Below are 19,839 nucleotides of genomic sequence, written 5' to 3'. Positions count from 1 at the left end.
AAGCAATCCTCCTGCCTCAGCCTCCTGAGTAGCTGGGACTACAGGCGCACACCACCATGCCCAGCTAATTTTTGTATTTTTAGTAGAGACGGGGTTTCACCATGTTGACCAGAATGCCCTCCATCTCTTGACCTCGTGATCCACCCGCCTCGGCCTCCCAAAGTACTGGGATTATAGGCGTGAGCCACCGCACCCGGCCAATTTTTGTACTTTTAGTAGAGACGGGGTTTCACCATGTTGGTCAGGCTGGTCTTGAACTCCTGACCTTGTGATCCGCCCACCTCCCACAGCGCCTGGCCCTGCCCCACTTCTTGTAGGATGGCCTGTCTCTCCTCAGCAGTCCTTTCAGGAGGTTTCGTTGCTCCAGACTGATGTCAGGATTCAGGTTAGGATGTGAGCTCCCTGATGGGCGGAGATGCCACTGGGACAGGTCTGTGTCTTTCCCCCGCCGACACTGGGGCTCCCCACAGGACAGGCTTTAATGCGGGTTTGCTGATGGAGACCAAGGAGAGGGGCGAAGGATGAAGATAGCAGGGGGAGATGCCAGGTAGGGAGAGAGTGAGACAGGAACGGCAAGAGAGAGGGGAAGAGGGAGGCCTCAGCAGGAGACTGCCGAGCCCCACCTGTCGGCCCCAGGCTGCCAAGGAGCCGGGAAGATGCCGCGACCTGGAGCGCCCTCTGGTGGCCGACTTGGCCCGGCCCGGGGTGGCGCAGGAGAGGCTGAGCCCAGGGGACCAGGTGCTGCCCTCCTCCCACCGCCATCACCTCTAGGGGTGGGTGAACCTGCCACTACCCTAAGCGTTCATCAGCTTAGTAACAGCAGCAATGAGACTCTCACAAAGACAGTCACAGAGAGACAGCCGAAAGGAGGAAAAGGGCTTTGAAGCCATGACAAGTCTTAAGTTATTAGCATCACAGAGAAAGGTGAACAAGTTCCCCACAAAGTGTTCCCCACTGTGACCTGGGACATCCTTTCATTTGTCTCAAATGACTTCTTTCCAGCTTCACGGGGCTACCTGGGTCAGCACCTGCAGCGCCACCACCACCACCATCATCAGCACTGTCTTCCTTGCCTCTGGGCTGGACCGGCCTGTGAGCTCCCTGGAGCCAGAGGTGCAAGGTCTGCAAGGAGACACAGAGCCAGCACGCTGGGAGGGGCCGGAGACCATCTCATCATTCTTTCATTTGTCTTTTCAATCCATTTTATTGACCCCTCACTGTGTGCCAGGCACATGGGCCCTGGAAAAACAGAAGAGACAGGTGAGGTCCCTGCCCTCCAGGAATTAAGATAATGTGTGGGGTCAAAAGCACTGCAAAGAACAGCAGGGTGATGGGCCAGTATTTGAGGAGGTCATTTTCAGATGGGGTGGGCAGGGAAGGCGTGCCTGAGAAAGGAATCTTTGTGGACACCTTAATGCTTAGGACACGGGGCTGAGAAGAGCAGGCAGAGGAATTTTAGGTAAATTGCACAGTTGGTAAAAAGCTAGGGGGATGATGCAGGCAATCTTAGCACATTGAAGGAACAGAATGAAGGACTGTGTGGTAGGAGCTTGGTGGTGAGTGAAAAAGGGGGCCTGGGTGTTAAACATGTGCTCTGAATGAAGAGACCCCCTTAACAGGCTTTGTGTGAGCAACATGGCTGTTTATTCACCTGGGTGCAGGTGGGCTGAGTCGGAAAACAGAGTCAGTGCAGGGTGGTGGGACAGGCGTTGGTTTTATAGGTTTGGGGTGGGCAGTGGAAAGTTACAGAAGTTACAGTTCAAGGCAGTTTTTGCAAGCTGGGAGGGGTCATAGGGTCTGGAGTCACTAGGTTGATCAAGGTCGGTTAGAGTCCAACTGCCTTATCAATTGAGGTGGGAATGAGGACCAATAGAAGACTGTCTCAAGTTAATTATGCCCTGCAGGGTTTGATCATTCTTCCTCTTTTCATGGTCTTCCAGTTTCTTCAGATTTTCCAAGTCCAGAGGCCATCCAGAGGTGTGCGTGTTGGTCACTGGGGTGGCCATGGCCAGTGACCAGCCAGTTCAAAGAACCTTGCACTGGGGACCATGAACACTTGAAGCCTGTGGCTAGGAATCTGGCTTTGATTTTGAGGGCTGAGGGGACCATTACAGGGCTTTAGGCATGGGGATGGCATGATCCAATTTGCAGTTTTCATGTCATTTCATCTGCTTCCTGGAAAATACATGATAGGAAGAGGGAGCATGGAAGCAGGGAGACTAGGGAGGTAGTAACCGCAGAAACAAAGAGGTGGCGGCTGATGGGGAGGGCAGGAATCTGACCCTGGTGGATTTTAGAGGCACAAAAGGCAAACCTGCTGGGATATTGTCTGGAGGGGACAGGGAGAGCAAAGGCTGGGTGCCTCCCTCTTCCCCCTTTATCCCCTTCCTAAATGGCCCAAACCGTGCCCCTCAGGCCACTAAGAGGAGGGGGCGAAGGACCCCAGACTATGCTGCCAGAGGTCCCCAGGTCACCAGGGCTTTATCTTGGGTCTGTGCAAAAACTAGGGACCTGGGGCCAGAGGTATTTTCAGCCTTCTAGCTCTCTCCTTCCATCTTCTGCAATCTCTCTCCCCATCCTCTCTTCCCCCTTCTTCTCTCCCTCTCCCTTCTCTCTCCAGCTCCTTCCCCCACCTCCTGCTCCTCTCTCTCTCACTCTCTCTCTCTCACACACACACACACATACACACACACACACACACACACACGCGCGCGCGCGCGCGCGCACACGAAGCAGCCTTATCAGGAGGAAGCCTCCAGCAGAGACAAGCGGTCTCCAGGGACAGAGCCGAGGAGCTGACTGAGGAGTTTCCGGAGCAAGGGGAGGGTGACATCCCTGCTTTCCACATTCCTTCCAGCTCCCAATGCCTCACCCTCTCGCTTCCTGCAGCATTTCTCTCCAGACTCATGGTTCTCAACTGGAGGCGACTTTGTCTTCCTGGGACATTTGGCAATGTCTGGAAACATTGCTGGCTGCCATAACTGAGGAGGGGGCGGGGCTGGCAGGGAGTGGGTGGAGACCAGGCATGCACAGGAAAGCCCCCATGACAAAGAACGATTGGCGCCGACAGTGCTGCCGCTGAGAGCCCCCGCAGGGTCTGCCAGCAGAGCTGGAAGGGACTGTCCTCTTCCTGTGGTCCCACTATCACTACAGCAGCCACACTGTCCCTGCACTATCTTGATTGGTCTTCTCAGGCATACTGTGAGGTACACAGTATTATTCACCCAAGATCACGCAGGCAGTCAGAGGCAGAGCTGGGATTCAGACTGTAAGCCTGTGGTTTAACTGGACTCTCTCTACTGAAGGGGTTTTCACAGGCTGTGTCACTGTCATTAGCAATGGCACACATTGTCTCAAGTGAAGTCTTATGTAAATCCAATGTGTGAAAGAGAGAATGCAGAAGTGCCTAGGGTGAAGCAGTGTGGGGGGGTATGAAACCCCTTAGGCCCACCCATCTCTACCCTCTCTAAGGAGTCTCCGAAGCCATCTGTCTAGCCTGGCAGCATGCCTGCAGAGGGCTGCACAGGTTGTGCACTGCAAAACTCTAGGGAAGGCCACTCCCGCAGGCTTCTCTGTGGGGCTTGTTGAGGTAAGGCAGAGCTGCTTTAGGGAAGGGTGGCAAATGGGATTTCTCCCATTGCAGACATGCATTGCTTAGCAGACAAGGTGTCACAATAGCTTAATAAGGTCTGGGCCGGGCTCGAGGGCTCACGCCTATAATCCTAGCACTTTGGGAGGCCGAGGCAGGCCAATCACAAGGTCAAGAGATCGAGACCATCCTGACCAACATGGTGAAAACCCATCTCTACTAAAAATACAAAAAAAAAATAGCTGGGCGTGGTGGCTCGCACCTGTAGTCCCAGCTTCTAGGGAGGCTGAGGCAGGAGAATTGCTTGAATCTGGGAGGTGGAGGTTGCAGTGAGCCAAGATCACACCACTGCACTCCAGCCTGGTGACAGAGAGACTCCGTCTCAAAGAAAAAAAAAAAATTAAGGTCTGGAGCAGAAAAGCAGATGGGAGTGGCTGTGAGTGGCCAACATCAGCCTTCCCAGTCCTAAGATATGGGAAATAGAAAATTGAGGCCAGGCGTGGTGGCACACGCCTGTAATCCAAGAACTTTGGAGGCCAAGGTGGGAGGATCACCGGAGGTCAGGAGTTCAAGACCAGCCTGACCGAATGGTGAAACCCCGTCTTTATATTAAAAGAAAGAAAGAAAAAGAAGGAAAATTGAATTGGACTAGTAGATATCTTGACACTCCCCACTCCTTGCAACTTAGCAGTGACTCAGATATGAAGCTGCCAACCCTCTTCCAAAAAACCTCACAAGACCTGAGGCTCCTATATACACTATTCCCCCAGGAAAACCTCCCCAACCCTAGAGCCTCTCTCCCCAGAGCCCCATCAGGTTTCCTGTTTGAGGCCTCCTATTGCTCATCTTTACCTAATGTTAACCCAGATTCATGCTTGGGCAGAGGGGCTGTAGTTGAGGTTTTCACCGCCCTCTCAATCCTCTTGGGAAAGGTTTGGGCTAGAACTGGCAGAGTGAGTCAGATAGGGGATGTCCCTCTCCAGGCCTCACCGTGAAGTGAGACCCTTCCCCACTGAGTGTCAGAGCTGCCCCCAGCCATCATCAAGCCACCTGGCATCTTGGTGGTTTGACCATGAGGACCAGTGGAGACCCTGTAAAAGAAGACTGGGAGCACTGTCTGCTCTCTCTGCATGGGCTTCTCCAGCTGCCCTGTGCTTGGGCATCTTCCAGCCTGGAACAAATCCTCCTGGCCCATGTCCCCTCCGTCTGGACCCAGCTACAGAGTGACGCCACTGATGCCAGAACTGACCCCTCTGTTCCAACAGGGAGTGGTGCCCTTGGGTCCCAAGTGTGCTGCAGACTGCAGGCCTCCCTGAAGTGAACATTCAGCAAAGTGGAAGACAGCACACGGAAAGCATGCAGCAGCTCCCTCTGGGGAAGAGAAACAGGGAACCTCGTTGCTCTATACCTTGTGGACTTCTTGCAGTATAAACCTTCAAGGACCTAAGAAAAATAATAATAAAGGAAAAATTAGCCAGCTGTGCTGGTTCACACCTGTAATCCCAGCACTTTAGGAGGCTGAGGCAAGCTCAGGAGTTCCAGACCAGTAACATGGCAAAACCCTGTCTCTACCAAAAATTATCCGGGTAGGGTGGCACGTGACTGTAGACCCAGCTACTTGGGAGGCTGAGATGGGGCAGATCGCTTAAGCCTGGGAAGTTGTGGTTGCAGTGAGCTGTAATCGTGCTAATGTACTTCAACCTGGGGGACAGAGCATGTCCCTGTCTCAAAAAAAGAGAGAGAGGGAAGTTTGAGGATTGGCAGTAGAACCCCTGAATGAGGAGGTTTCCAGGCCAGCAGTGAATATACTGAGAATGGACTAGGACCAAGTGGAGGGGCTCTTGTTCTCAACCCCTTGTGCTGGCCTCAGAAAGGAAATTAAGTTCCTTTTTTTTTTTTCCTGAGACAGAGTCTCACTCCGCTGCCCAGCCTGGAATGCAATGGCTTGATCTCAGCTCACTGCAGCCTCCACCTCCCAGGTTCAAGCGATTCTCCTGCCTCAGCCTCCCAAGTAGCTGGGACTACAGGGGCCCACGACCAAGCTCGGCTAACATTTGCATTTTTAGTAGACACAGGGTTTCACCATGTTGGCCAGACTGGTCTTGAACTCCTGACCTGAAGTGATCCGCCTGCCTCAGCCTCCGAAAGTGCCGGGATTACAGGCGTGAGCTACCGTACCTAGCCAGGAAGGAGATTAAATTCTGCCTTCCCAGGAAATTTTCTTTCTGTGTACTTGTTCATTCAGACAACAAATATCCCTTGAGTTCCTGCTATGTACTGAGCACCACGCTGGGTGCTAGTCAAGGCCCTGCTTTCCAGGAACAAATAGACCGATGGGATGAGCAGGGAGTGGGGAACATGGAGGTACAGGCAGGGAAACCGGCCGCCAGAGCAGTGGTCAGCATCAGGACTGAGATCTAAAGGGACTGCCATCAAGGTGAGACATCAGGTGTCAGGAAAGGCGTGGAGGAAAAGAGGTGAAAACTGGAGTGAAAGAAGGCATAAAAAGCCTGGGAGAGCTGGAGTGCAGTGGAGGGGGTTCCCACACACAGGGGGAGTCCCTAGTGAGAGGCCTAGCTCTGCCAAAGAAAAGGAATGGGGATTTCTTTTATTTATTTATTTTTGTGTGTGTGTGACAGAGTCTTGCTTTGTCATCGCCCAGGCTAGAGTGCAGTGGTGCGATCTTAGTTCACTGCAACCTCTGCCTACACCTCCCCGGTTCAAGCAATTCTCCTGCCTCAGCCTCCCGAGTAGCTGAGACTACAGGTGCATGCCACCACGCCCAGATAATTTTTTGTATTTTTCAGTAGAGACAGGGTTTCACTGTGTTAGCCAGGATGGTCTCCATCTCCTGACCTCGTGGTTTGGCTACCTCAGCCTCCCAAAGGGCTGGGATTACAGGCATGAGCCACAGCACCTGGCCTTTTCTTTTTCTTTTCTTTTTTGAGACAAGAATTTCGCTCTTGTTACCCAGGCTGGAGTGCAATGATGCGATCTCGGCTCACTGCAACCTCCACCTCCTGGGTTCAGGCAATTCTCCTGCCTCAGCCTCCTGAGTAGCTGGGACTACAGGCACATGCCACCATGCCCAGCTAATTTTTTGTATTTTTAGTAGAGACGGGGTTTCACCATGTTGACTAGGATGGTCTCGATCTCTTGACCTCATGATCCACCCGCCTCTGCCTCCCAAAGTGCTGGGATTACAGGCTTGAGCCACCGCAGCCAGCCTTTTTCTTTTTTTCTTTTTGAGACAGGGTCTTGCTCCATTGCCGAGTCTGGAGTACAGTGGTGCAACATGGCTCACTGCAGCCTCAACCTCCCAGGCTCAAGCAATCCTCCTGCCTCAGCTTCCCAAGTAGTTGGGATTCCAGGTATGAGCCACCATGCCTGGCTTATTTTTTATTTTTTGTAGAGACAGGGTCTCACTATGTTGCTCAGGCTGGTCTCAAGCTCCTGACTTCAAGTGATCCTCCCACCTCAGCCTCCCAAAGCACTGGAATTACAGGCATGAGCAACCAAGCCCAGCGTGGGATTTCTTATAGGATACAGGAGCCACATTGGCATTCTCTTCAGCTACCCTCTGACCCCAGACGGCTTTTCAGTAGAACCTGGGCACATGCGCCTTGCCCGGCTTTACTGTGCATGCATATCATCTCTGCCCCGTGGGCCAGTGAGCTTCTCAGCTGGGACTGAGCCTATGTCTCTGAGGCTGCCCTGCTGTCTGGCTCGGTGCCAGAGGCATAGTAGAGCCCAATCTGTATTGGATGATTCTTTTGCAAGTTCATGATCTCCAGTAGAGAGGGGATCCAGGCCTAATGGGCCCTTAATTCATCAGACAAATATTGAGCACTTATTATGTTCCAGACATGGGCTAAGCCTGGGGACTGAATGGAGAATAAACACGCAAGATTTCTGCAGGAATGGAGCTAATCTTGCACCGAGGAAGACACAGTGTGTGCAGAAAAATGTCAGATAGGGATGACTGCTGAAACAGGAGAAAACAGGGTGAGGGATAAAAGACTGGTGAGGCCAGGCATGGTGGTTTGAGCCTGTAATCTCAGCCACTTGGAAGGATGAAGAAGGAGGATTGCTTGAACCCAAGAGTTCAAGACTAGCCTCAGCAACATAGCAAGACCCTATCTCTAAAAAGTTTAATTTAGAAAACAAGGACCAGGACAGGTGCAGTGGCTCACACCTGTAATCCCAGCACTTTGGGAGGCCAAGGCAGGTGGATCATGAGGTCTGGAGTTAAAGACCAGCCGGTGGATCATGAGGTCTGGAGTTAAAGACCAGCCTGACCAACATGATTAAATCCCGCCTCTACTAAAAATATAAAAATTAACCAGGCATGGTGGCAGGCACCTATAATCCCAGCTACTCAGGAGGATGAGGAGGAGAATCACTTGAACCTGGGAGGAGGTTGCAGTGAGCCAGGATCATGCCACTGCACTCCAGCCTGGGCAACAGATCAAGATTTCATCTCAAAAAAGGGGGGGGGGCTGGGCACGGTGGCTCATGCCTGTAATCCCAACACTTTGGGAGGCTGAGGCGGGTGGATCATGAGGTCAGGAGTTCGAGACCAGCATGACCAACATGGTGAAACCCTGTCTCTACTAAAAATACAAAAATTAGCTAGGCATGATGGCACCTGCCTGTAATCCCAGCTACTCAGGAGGATGAGGCAGGAGAATCACTTGAACCCGGGAGGCGGAGGTTGCCATAAGCCAAGATCGTGCCACTGCACTCCAGCCTGGGCTACAGAGCATGACTCTGCCTCAAAAAAAAGAACAAGAAAAAGAAAAAGAGGACTAGTGGGGGCTGCCAGGGAAGGCTGACTGAGGAGACGTCACTGGGGCCTTTACCCTTGTGAAGACTGGCAGGAAAGTCCAAGGAGTCACGTGACAGAAAGGAGACTTGGCTCCCTGGCAAGTTAAAGAAATAGAAAGTGCTTTGAGAGTTCAAGGCAGGAGGAACTGCTTGAGCCTAGGAGTTGAAGACCAGGCTCGGCAATATAGTGAGACCCCATCTCAAATTAAAAAAAATTTTTTAATAAAGAAAAAGAGAGGCCGGGCGCAGTGGTTCACACCTATAATCCCAGCATTTTGGGAGGCTGAGGCAGGTGGATCACGAGGTCAAGAGATCGAGACCATCCTGGTCAATAAGGTAAAACCCCGTCTCTACTAAAAATACAAAAATTAGCTGGGCATGGTGGTGCGCGCCTGTAGTCCCAGCTACTCGGGAGGCTGAGGCAGGAGAATTATTTGAACCCAGAAGGCAGAGGTTGCGGTGAGCCGAGATCGTGCCATTGCACTCCAGTCTGGGTAACAACAGCGAAACTCTGTCTCAAAAAAGAAAAAAAAAAAAGAGAAAAAGAGAAACAGAAAGAATGCCATTGAAGCTGAAGCAAAAGGAATGAGGGGAGAGGGGAAAACAGTAGAGAGATGAGCAGGGGCTAGTTAGCACAGAGCCTTGTGGGTGGGGTTTTTGCTTTGTTTTGTTTTTGTTTTTTCTGAGATGGAGTTTCACTCTTGTTGCCCAGGCTGGAGTGCAATGGCGCAATCTCGGCTCACTGCAATCACCTCCCAGGTTCCAGTGATTTTCTTGCCTCAGCCTCCCAAGTAGCTGGGATTACAGATGCCCGCCACCACACCTGGCCAATTTTTTGTATTTTTAGTAGAGATAGGGTTTCACTATGTTGGCCAGGCTGGTCGAAAACTCCTGCCTCAGGTGATTCACCGGCCTCAGCCTCCCAAAGTGCTGAGATTACTGGTATGAGCCATCATGCCCTGCCAGGTTTGGGGTTTTATTTCAGGTAAACTAGGAAATATTCCAAGGTTCTAGGCAGAGATGGGGCATGATCTGATTTGCCTCTGACTCCTGGGTTCAAGCTGTTCTCCTCCCTCAGCCTCCCAAGTAGCTGGAATTACAGGCATGCGCCACCACGCTCGGCTAATTTTTGTGTTTTTAGTAGAGACAGGGTTTCTCCATGTTGGTCAGGTTGGTCTCAAACTCTGGACCTCAGGTGATCCACCTGCCTCAGACTCCCAAAGTTCTGGGATTACAGGTGTGAACCACTGTGCCCGGCCTTGATTTGCATTTTTAAAAGACCACAATAACTTCCAAACCATGCTATGGTTTCCCTCTAGCCCTGAAATAGATTCAGGATATATTTTCAGGGATAAATCAAAACAACTTGCCAGTATACTGGACATGGGTTATGGGAAAGGAGGAGTCCTCAAAGCCTCCTAGACTTAGGGTCTGTACAATTGGTTACTCAGAAGCTATTCTCAGTGGAAAGAGCTCAATGTTGGGGTCAAGCAGGTCTAGGTTTCATTTCTCACTTAATCTCATGCCTCAGTTTTCTCTTCTATAAAACTGAGACACAGCCCGGGCACGGTGGCCACTGCAATCCAGTCTGGGTGACAGAGTGAGACCCTGTCTCAAAAAAACAAAAAATAGCTGGACGTGGTGGTGGGCATCTGTAATCCCAGTTACTTGGGAGGCTGAGGCAGGACAATTACTTGAACCTGGGAGGCGGAGGTTGCAGTGAGCTGAGATTGCACCATTGCACTCCAGCCTGGGCAACAACAACTAAACTTTGTCTCAAATAAATAAAATACAATTTCTCTTCTTTTTTTTTTTTTGAGATGGAGTTTCGCTGTTGTTACCCAGACTGGAGTGCAATGGCACTATCTCAGCTCACCGAAACCTCCGCCTCCTGGGTTCAAATAATTCTCCTGCCTCAGCCTCCCGAGTAGCTGGGACTATCGGCGTGCACCACTGTGCCCAGCTAATTTTTGTATTTTTAGTGGAGACGGGGTTTCACCTTGTTGGCCGGGATGGTCTCGATCTCTTGACCTCGTGATCCACCCGCCTCGGCCTCCCAAAGTGCTGGGATTATAGGCATGAGCCACTGCGCCCGGCCCAAAATACGATTTCTTGACCCGTGAGAATCCAAATGTCAGCCGCTATAAACAAAGCTTCATGGAAACACATCATGCCCATTCATTTACGTCTCACCCAGGGCTGCCTTGGCTACAATGACGGAGTTGAATAGCTGTGACAGGGCACGTGGCCTGCAAAGCCCAAAGTATTTATTCCCTGACCCTTTACAGGAAAAGGGTGATTCCAGTGTGTACTCTAGATGTAAATAGGAAGGAAGGAGGGAAAATAAAGAAAAGCAAAAAAGTAAAAGCGTGCAGAGCCCTGCTGTAAATCACCGCGGCAGGGCAGCATTCTCACTGCAGGAGGCAGACTGGAAAAACATCACCCAGATAACCCAGGATCCACCCAAAGGCGATGGGGGAGGGAAGAGTTCCAAAGCCAGAGAAGGAAGGGCATTGCAGGGAACCGCTCCAACCCGGAGGGACCTTGGAGAAATGAGTCTAGCCCCTCTTTTTAGATGAGAAAATCTGAGGCCCAGAGACAGGAGGTAATCTGCCCAAAGCCACCCAGCCGGGTCCCGGCACTGCCTCTCTCTCTGTGGGAAGAAGCAGGCCAAAGCCGGGGGTCCCGAGGGTGACACCTCGGGGCCTGAGGCCTCCTCCCTTCCACGGGGCCCGGAGGGTTGGTGCAGGCCGGGCGCTGCGCAGCGGCCGCCTCTCCCAGCGAGAAAGAGGAGGCGCCTCCGGAGTGGCCTCCCTGCAGTTCCCGCTCCCAGCTCTGCGCCGCACGCAGCTTTGCCTTTGGAGCCAAGGGCCCCCATCCCGACCCGAGTCCCTTTCCCGCTCCCCACCCCCCGCCGCCGAGTTTCAAGGCGGGACCGCGCTCAGCCAGCCGGCTACCTGGCCTGGGGATTTGCTAATGCTCTTTTCTTTTCTTTTTTTGACAAAGCGCAGAAGACACACCCGGTTTCCTAAAGCCCTGAAGCAGCATTTGATCGCTTGTGGCTGGAGAAACTCGAGCTTCTAGCTGATAAGGAATCGGGAGGAGAGACCGGGAGGGCATTCCTGGGGTGCTTGGCTTCAGCCAACCCACCTCCGCCAGGGCTTCCCGCCCCGTTGGAATCCTAGCTCGGCCCCTGCCTGCTTTTCTCCCGGGTGAACTGGGAGGGCTGCCCCATAGAAATGCAGAAGATTCCCTCTCTTGTAGCCCGGAGAAATAAAAATAATTACAGGCCAGGCAATTCCAGCACGTAGGGAGGCAGAGACAGGCGGATCACCTGAGGTTGGGAGTTCGAGACCAGCCTGGCCAACATGGAGAAACCCCGTCTCTACAAAAAATACAAAATTAGCTGGGCATGGTGGTACATGCCTGTAATCCCAGATACTCAGGAGGCTGAGGCAGGAGAATTGCTTGAACCCGGGAGGCAGAGGTTGTGGTGAGCCCATTGTGCCATTGCACTCCAGCCTGGGCAACAAGAGTGAAACTCCGTCTCAAAAAAAAAAAAAAGCAGGCCAGGCGTGGTGGCACACGCCTGTAATCCAAGCACTTTGGAGGCCAAGGTGGGCCGATCACCTGAGGTCCGGAGTTCAAGACCAGCCTGACCAACATGGTGAAACCCCGTTTAAAAAAAAAAAAAAAAGCAAATAGTTTTAAGGGCGCAGCTCAGAACAGGTGCTGGAGAGGAACTGTTGGTGGAAAGGGTAGACCCTTCAGCCCACAGGCCCAAGCTTCCCACAGTGCCCAGCTTCCATCACCTGCACCCTTGCTCCCCCAAGTCAGGGCACCACTCCTGATCTGACTTGAGTTTTCTGTTTCCCAAGGTTCCCCACTCTTTCATGACCCCCCCAACCCTCACCCTGTGCAGTTGGTTCCTCAAGCGTAAGTACTGGCGTCTCCCCTCTTCCCTGTACAGTCCCTTCACCTACGTGCTGACTCCCTTCCCTCCAGGACCCTGTGCCCCTCTTCTAGTGCCTTCAAGGTATGCTGTTTTGCGGTTGCTGTTGTTGTTGGAGACAGGGTCTTGCTGTCACCCAGGCTGGAGTGCAGTAAAGCAATCATAGCTCGCTACGGGCTCTACCCAGCCTCCTGGGCTCAAGGGAGCCTCCAGCCTCTTTCTCCTGAGTAGCTGGGACTACAGTGCAACCAGGAGAGTCAAGGGAAGCTGTTTTCAATTTTCTCACACACCCTGTAGATCAAGGCCAGGGAGGTCAGGTCACTTGAGGAAAGAGACCCCTCTTTCCTGTCTCTTGTCTCAAAGGAGGAGGAAGTAAAAGTTGAAACATAGCAGGCATGAGGTCAGTGGCAAGGTTGGCTGGCGCCTCCGACCAGACCTGGATGTTAAAGATTAAACCCCCCACACTTAATGGCACTCCTGTCTATAGATCACAGGCGTAACAGGGAGAAACGCCCTCCATTGTTCTCGCTCAATCTTGCTCAAGCCCCCACCTGGTCATGTACCCCTCGCCTACTTCCATCTATCACAACCCTCTCACAGGTAGTCTCTAGAATTGTGCAGCCTTTAAAAGGGCTCTGGTTGTCTCAGTCGGGAAGCTCGATTCTTGAGACACAAGTCTGCTGATGCTCCTGGCAGAATAAAGCCACTTCCGTCTTTAAATCCGGTGTCTGGGAGGTTTCCTGTGCAGCTTGCCCTGCTACAACTCTCTTGCAATTCATTTTTTTGTTCACTCTATCACTCAGGTTAGAGTGCAGTGGTTCACTGCAACTCCCACCCCACCCCCAACGCCCCACCCTGTGACTTAGCTCCCACCTCAGCCTCCCAAGTAGCTGGCTCCCAAGTAGTGGCGCCACCACGCCCAGCTAAGCTTTTATGTTTTCAGTAGAGACGGGATCTCACCGTGTTGCGCAAACTGGTCTCAAACTCCCGAGCTCAAGTGATCTTCCCTCCTCGGCCTCCCAAAGTGCTGGGATTACAGGCGTGAGCCACCACGCCCAGCTCTTCCTTCTTCCAAACACGTTACCGCCTGTACCCACCGGTGGTATTTATTACATCAATTTATTTACATCAGTCTTTCACTCCTGCCCACAACTCCTCTTGTTCCTCTCTCTTGCCAGCTTCTTGGAGGCGGCCCTCACTGGTCAGAGGTGGCTCACAGCTGTCTTCATCTGTATTCCTGTCACCACCACTTCAGCCTCCACCTGCAGGACCCCCTGACCTTTAGCCTCATTTCTTAGCCCCTACAATCAATTGTCCCCTCCACCCACCTCGGCCCTTCTTCCACAGTCATATCCCTGACTCCCATCCTAGCATCACACCTCCTCTGAAATCCCAAGGTCAGCGGTTCTCTTTGACCAGCACTTCTTCCTCCTGCCATTCATTTTCTCCTTCCTCCCGCATGTCTTCCACTTCATCTGGGCCCCGAGTCCACTGTCCTTCGTCCCCCTCCCTTCCAGCCGAGTCTGTCCTCAGATAGTTCTCCCTACCAAGACTCATCCAGTAGTACTAGTTTTGTATTACTTCTTCCTTTCTTGCAAAGCTTTTGCTCTTTCACAAAAATGTCCTGGTTTTCCTCCTGCCTCACTGTCTGCTGCTTCTCAGTCTCCTTCACAGGTTCCTCCTCTACTTGGCAAGAAAATGCAATGTGCTCCCCCAGGTGTGGTCATGGAACTGCTTCTCTTCCTTGTTAATGCTCTTCTCCTAGGCGATTCCATCCCATGCCGAGACATTTAAGAGCATGTATAGGCCAGAAGCGGTGGCTCAAGCCTGTAATCCCAGAACTTTGGGAGACTGAGGTGGGCAGATCACGAGGTCAGAAGTTCAAGACCAACCTGGCCAATACGGTAAAACCCTGTCTCTACAAAAAATACAAATATTAGGCAGGCATGATAGCAGGCACTTGTAATCTCAGCTACTTGGGAAGCTGAGACAGGAGAATCGCTTGAACCCAGGAGGCAGAGGTTGCAGTGAGCTGAAATTATGCCATTGCACTCCAGCCCTGGTGACAAGAGGAAGACTCTGTCTCAAAAAAAAGAAAAAAAAAAAAAAGAGCACATATAGGAGCACATATAGGCCGGGCGTGGTGGCTCATGCCTGTAATTCCAGCAGTTTGGGAGGCCAAGGCAGGCGGATCACCTGAGGTCAAGAGTTCAAAATCAGCCTGACCAACATGGAGAAATCCCATCTCTACTAAAAATACAAAAATTAGCCAGGCATAGTAGCAGACACCTGTAATCCCAGCTACTTGAGGAGATGAGGCAGAAAAATCACTTTAACTCATGGGGCAGAAATTGCAGTAAATCGAGATCACATCATTGCACTCCAGCCTGGGCAACAAGAGTGAAACTTTGTCTCAAAAAAAAAAAAAAAAAAAAATCACGCCTGTAATTCAAGCACTTTGGAGGCCAAGGCACACAGATCACCTGAGGTCGGGAGTTCAAGACCAGCCTGACCAACATGGTGAAACCCTGTCTTTAAAAAAAAAAAAAAAAAAGGCTGGGTGCGGTGGCTCAAGCCTGTAATCCCAGCACTTTGGGAGGCTGAGGCGGGTGGATCACAAGGTCAAGAGATCAAGACCATCTTGGTCAACATGTTGAAACCCCATCTCTACTAAAAAAATACAAAAAATTAGCTGGGCATGGGGCGCATGGCTGTAATCCCAGCTACTCAGGAGGCTGAGGCAGGAGAATTGCCTGAACCCAGGAAGCGGAGGTTGCGGTGAGCTGAGATCGCGCCATTGCACTCCAGCCTGGGTAACAAGAGTGAAACTCCGTCTCAAAAATAAATAAATAAATAAATAAATAAATATAAAATAAATAAATAAATTTAAAAAAAAAAAACAAGACCGGGTGCAGTGGCTAAAGCCTGTAATCCCAGCACTTTGGGAGGCCAAGGCGGGTGGATCACGAGGTCAAGAGATCAAGACCATCCTGGTCAACAAGGTGAAACCCCGTCTCTACTAAAAATACAAAAATTAGCTGGGCATGGTGGTGCGCGCCTGTAGTCCCAGCTACTCGGGAGGCTGAGGCAGGAGAATTGCTTGAATCCAGAAGGCGGAGGGTGCGGTTATCCAAGATCGTGCCATTGTACTCCAGTCTGGGTAACAACAGTGAAACTCTGTCTTAAAAAACAACAACAACAACAAAAAACCATGGAGCTGAAAAACTCTTATCAAGTACATAATACTTGAGAATGATAATAAAGGACTATGTTAGTGATTTATATATTTACTATACTATATTTTATATCATATTTTATTTATTTATATTTTTAATTTTTATTTATTTTCTGAGACCGAGTCTAACTCTGTCACCCAGGTTGGAGTGGAATGGCACGATCTTGGCTCACTGCAACCTCCGCCTCTTGGGTTCAAGCAATTCTCCTGCCTCAGACTCCCGAGTAGCTGGGATTACAGGTGCCTGCCATCATGTCTGGCTAATTTTTATGTTTTTAGTAGAGACAGGGTTTCACCATGTTGGCCAGGCTGGTCTTGAACTCCTGACATCAAGTGATCCATCCGCCTCAGCCTCCTAAAGTGCTGAAATTACAGGCATGAGCCACCGTGCCCGGACCTTATCATTATTTTAGAGTGTACTCTTTCTATTTATAGATACCAAAAAGTTAACTGTCAATCAACCTTTAGCAGGTCCTTCAGGAGGAATTACAGAGGAAGGCACTGTTGTCATAGGAGATGCAGCTCCCTATGTGTTTCTGCCCCTGTAGACCTTCTAGGAGGACAAGATGTGGAGCTGGAAAACAGTGATGTGGATGATCCTCACTCTGTGTAGGATCCTGACCATGCCTGGATGTTTTTGTCTTAGTTTTTAAATAAAAAGTTTAAAAAAAAAAAATAGGGGTCCAAAGTGGCTCCCGCAGGAGGTCATGGTGCTCACAAAGGCGAGGTCATCAGTTCAAGGCTAACCTGAGCAACCTCATAAGCTCAAACTGATTGGCAAAAAAAAAAAAAAAAAAAATTAAAAGTTTAAAAATTAAAAAAGTAAAGCCTGGCGCAGTGGCTCACGCCTATAATCCCAGCACTTTGGGAGGCCGAGGCGGGCAGATCACGAGGTCAAGAGGTTGAGACCATCCTGGTCAACGAGGTGAAACCCCGTCTCTACTAAAAATACAAAAATTAGGTGGGCATGGTGGTGCTCGCCTGTAGTCCCAGCTACTCGGGAGGCTGAGGCAGGAGAATTGCTTGAACCCAGAAGGCAGAGGTTGCGGTGAGCCGAGATCGTGCCATTGCACTCCAGTCTGGGTAACAACAGTGAAACTCCATTTCAAAAAAAAAAAAAAATTAATTAAAAAAATAAATAATTTTAAAAATAGAAAAAAGCTTACAGAATTAGGATACACAGAAAGAAAATACTTCTGTACAACTGTGCTACGTGTTTGTGTTTTAAGCTGTGTTGTTATAAAAGAAAGTTTTAAAAAATTAAAACGTTTGTAAAGTTGGCCGGCCATGGTGGCTCACACCTGTAATATCAGCACTGTCAGAGGCCAAGGTGGGTGGATCATCTGAGGGCAGGTGTTCAAGAGCAGCCTGGCCAGCGCGATGAAACCCCATCTCTACCAAGAATACAAAAATTAGCCGGGTGTGGTGGCTCATGCCTGTAAATCCAGCTACTCGGGAGGCTGAGGCAGGAGAACCACTTGAACCTGAAGGCAGAGGTTGCAGTGAGCCTGGGCAACAGAGTGAGACTCCTCATCTCAAAAAAGAAAAAAGTTTGTAAAGCAAAAAAGCTACAATAGGGCCAGGCGCAGTGGCTCACCCCTGTAGTCCCAGCACTTTGGGAGGCCTGAGCTCATGAGTTTAAGACCAGCCTGGAGAATATGGCAAAACCTCATCCCTACAAAAAATACAAAATTTAGCCAGGCATGGTGGTGTGCTGAGTAGTTTCAGCTATTCGGGAGGCTGAGGTGGGAGGATCACTTGAGCCCAGTAGGTGGAGGCTGCTGTGGTTGATGATCCAGCCTGGGCAATAAAGCAAGACCTTGTCTCAAAAAACAGAAAAAAAAAAAAAAAAAAACGAAAAAGAAAAAGAAAGAAAAACTTTATACGATAAGCTAAAGTTAACTTGTTATGAAGAAAAATATTTTTTATAAATTTAAATTTATTGTAACCTAAGTGTATAGTATTTATAAAGTCTACAGTAGTATACAGTGATGTCCTAGTCCTCATTCACTCACCACTCACCCACTGACTCACCCAGAGCAGCTTCCAGTCCTGCACGCTCCATTAGTGATAAACGCCCTATACAGGTGTACCATTTTTCAATCCTTTTTTTTTTTTTTTTTTGAGACAGAGTTTCGCTCTTGGTACCCAGGCTGGAGTGCAATGGCGCAATCTCGGCTCACCGCAACCTCCGCCTCCTGGGTTCAGGAAATTCTCCTGCCTCAGCCTCCCGAGTAGCTGGGATTGTAGGCACGCGCCACCATGCCCAGCTAATTTTTTGTATCTTTAGTAGAGACGGGGTTTCACCATGTTGACTAAGATGGTCTTGATCTCTTGACCTTATGATCCACCCGCCTCGGCCTCCCAAAGTGCTGGGATTACAGGCGTGAGCCACTGGGCCCGGCCTCAGTCCTTTTTTTTTTGAGACAGAGGTTCGCTCTTGTTGCCCAGGCTGGAGTGCAATGGCATGATCTTGGCTCACTGAAACCTCTGCCTCCTGGGTTCAAGTGATTCACCTGCTTCAGTCTCTCAACTGCTGGGATTACAGGGGTCCAACCACCATGCCCAGCTAATTTTTTGTATTTTTAGTAGACATGGCTTTTCACATGTTGGCCAAGCTGGTTTCGAACTCCTAACCTCAGGTGATCCACACGCCTCCGGAAGTGCTGGCATTACATGTATGATGTATTTTTACTATACTTTTTCTTTATTTAGATATGTTTAGATACACGAATACTTACCATTATGTTCCAATTGCCTACAGTATTCAGTACAATAAGATACTCTACAGGTTTTTGGTCTAGGAGCAAAGAAATGGCCTGATAACTCATTTCTCAGAATACCAATTGTTTAGTAACACTTGATTATATATATTTTATATTCGTATGACCTCAACAACTCTGAGATAGGTAATTTTACAGATGAGGAAGCTGAGGTACAGAGAAGTAAGATCAGGAGTCAATTTTCTACCAAAACTTTCAAGTTCTGTAGAGAATGGCCTGAAATCTAGGTACTGGGACACCCTCAGGCCTCTCATGCTCACTGAGTCTAAAACAGAACTTACCTCTGTTCCCCAGACTTCTCTTGCTGGGGTCTCATCCTCAGCCTTCGCTCACCATGTGCCTGTCATGCCAGTCAGAAACCAGGCCTCCCACAGCCAGGCACCATGGCTTACTCCTGTAATCCCAGCACTTTGGGAGCCCAAAGTTGGAAGATCTCTTTAAATCAGGAGTTCACGGCCAGCCTGGACAAGATAGCAAGACCCCCATCTCTACAAAAGAATTAGCCAGGCATGATGGCACGCAACCATGGCCCCACCTACTTGGAAGGCTGAGTCAGGAGGATTGCTGGAGCCCAGGAATTTGAGGCTGTGTTGAGCTGATTGTGCTATTACACTCCAGCCTGAGTGACAAAATGAGACTCCCCTGACCCCTGTCTCAAAAAAAAGAAATAAGAAAGTAAAGAGAGAGGAAGGAAGGAAGGAAGGAAGAAAGGAAGGAAGGAAGGAAGGAAGGAAGGAAGGAAGGAAGGAAGGAAGGAAGGAAGGAAGGAAGGAAGGAAAGAAGGAAGTCAGCCAGCCAGGTGCAGTGGCTCACACCTGTAATCCCGGCACTTTGGGAGGCCAAGGCTGACGGATCACGAGGTCAAGAGATCGAGACCATCCTGGACAACATGGTGAAACCCCATCTCTATTAAAAAAACAAAAATTAGTTGGGTGTGGTGGCACATGCCTGAAGTCCCAGCTACTTGGGAGGCTGAGGCAGAAGAATCGCTTGAACCCGGGAGGTGGAGGTTGCAGTGAGCCAAGATCATCACACCACTGCACTCCAACCTGGCAAAAGAGTGAGACTCTGCCAAAAAAAAAAAGAGCTCTCCTCTCCACCAGACCACTGCTGAGCCACCATCATGGATACCAGCCGTGTGCAGCCTGTCAAGTTGGCCAGGGTCACCAAGGTCCTGGGCAGGACCGGTTCTCAGGGACAATGCACGCAGGTACACGTGGAATTTATGGACTACAGGAGCTGCTCCATCATCCACAATGTAAAAGGCCCCGTGTGCAAGGGCGACATGCTGACCCTGTTGGAGGCCCGGAGGTTGCGCTGAGTCTCGCTGGGTTTTGGATGTAAGATTCGACCACTTGAGATGGAAATGGTGTGTCACAATCTCGTCCTTTATTTTGTGCTGCCACATGTAAATTGAGATGGACCTTTAAATAAAGCGTTTGTGATATAAAAA

The 19,839-nt window shown here is 50.3% G+C and overlaps 1 long non-coding RNA gene and 1 pseudogene across 1 annotated transcript; one reads left to right on the top strand and one right to left on the bottom strand.

Moving 5' to 3' along the window:
* Nucleotides 1-894: 894 nt before the first annotated feature.
* On the bottom strand, nucleotides 895-13,405 carry LOC108589468 (uncharacterized). Its single transcript, XR_001908704.4, has 3 exons — nucleotides 13,329-13,405; nucleotides 4,998-5,032; nucleotides 895-2,175 (listed from the first exon to the last, which is right to left on the bottom strand). It is a non-coding gene; the product is annotated as an uncharacterized LOC108589468 (long non-coding RNA).
* Nucleotides 13,406-18,511: 5,106 nt separating this feature from the next.
* LOC108588797 (small ribosomal subunit protein eS28 pseudogene) lies at nucleotides 18,512-19,834 on the top strand (annotated as a pseudogene).
* Nucleotides 19,835-19,839: the final 5 nt, after the last annotated feature.

The sequence above is a fragment of the Callithrix jacchus genome, chromosome 2, assembly GCF_049354715.1.
Source record: "Callithrix jacchus isolate 240 chromosome 2, calJac240_pri, whole genome shotgun sequence".
In the NCBI taxonomy this organism is placed as follows: domain Eukaryota; kingdom Metazoa; phylum Chordata; class Mammalia; order Primates; family Cebidae; genus Callithrix; species Callithrix jacchus.
This window is presented reverse-complemented; position numbering and strand designations above follow the sequence as displayed.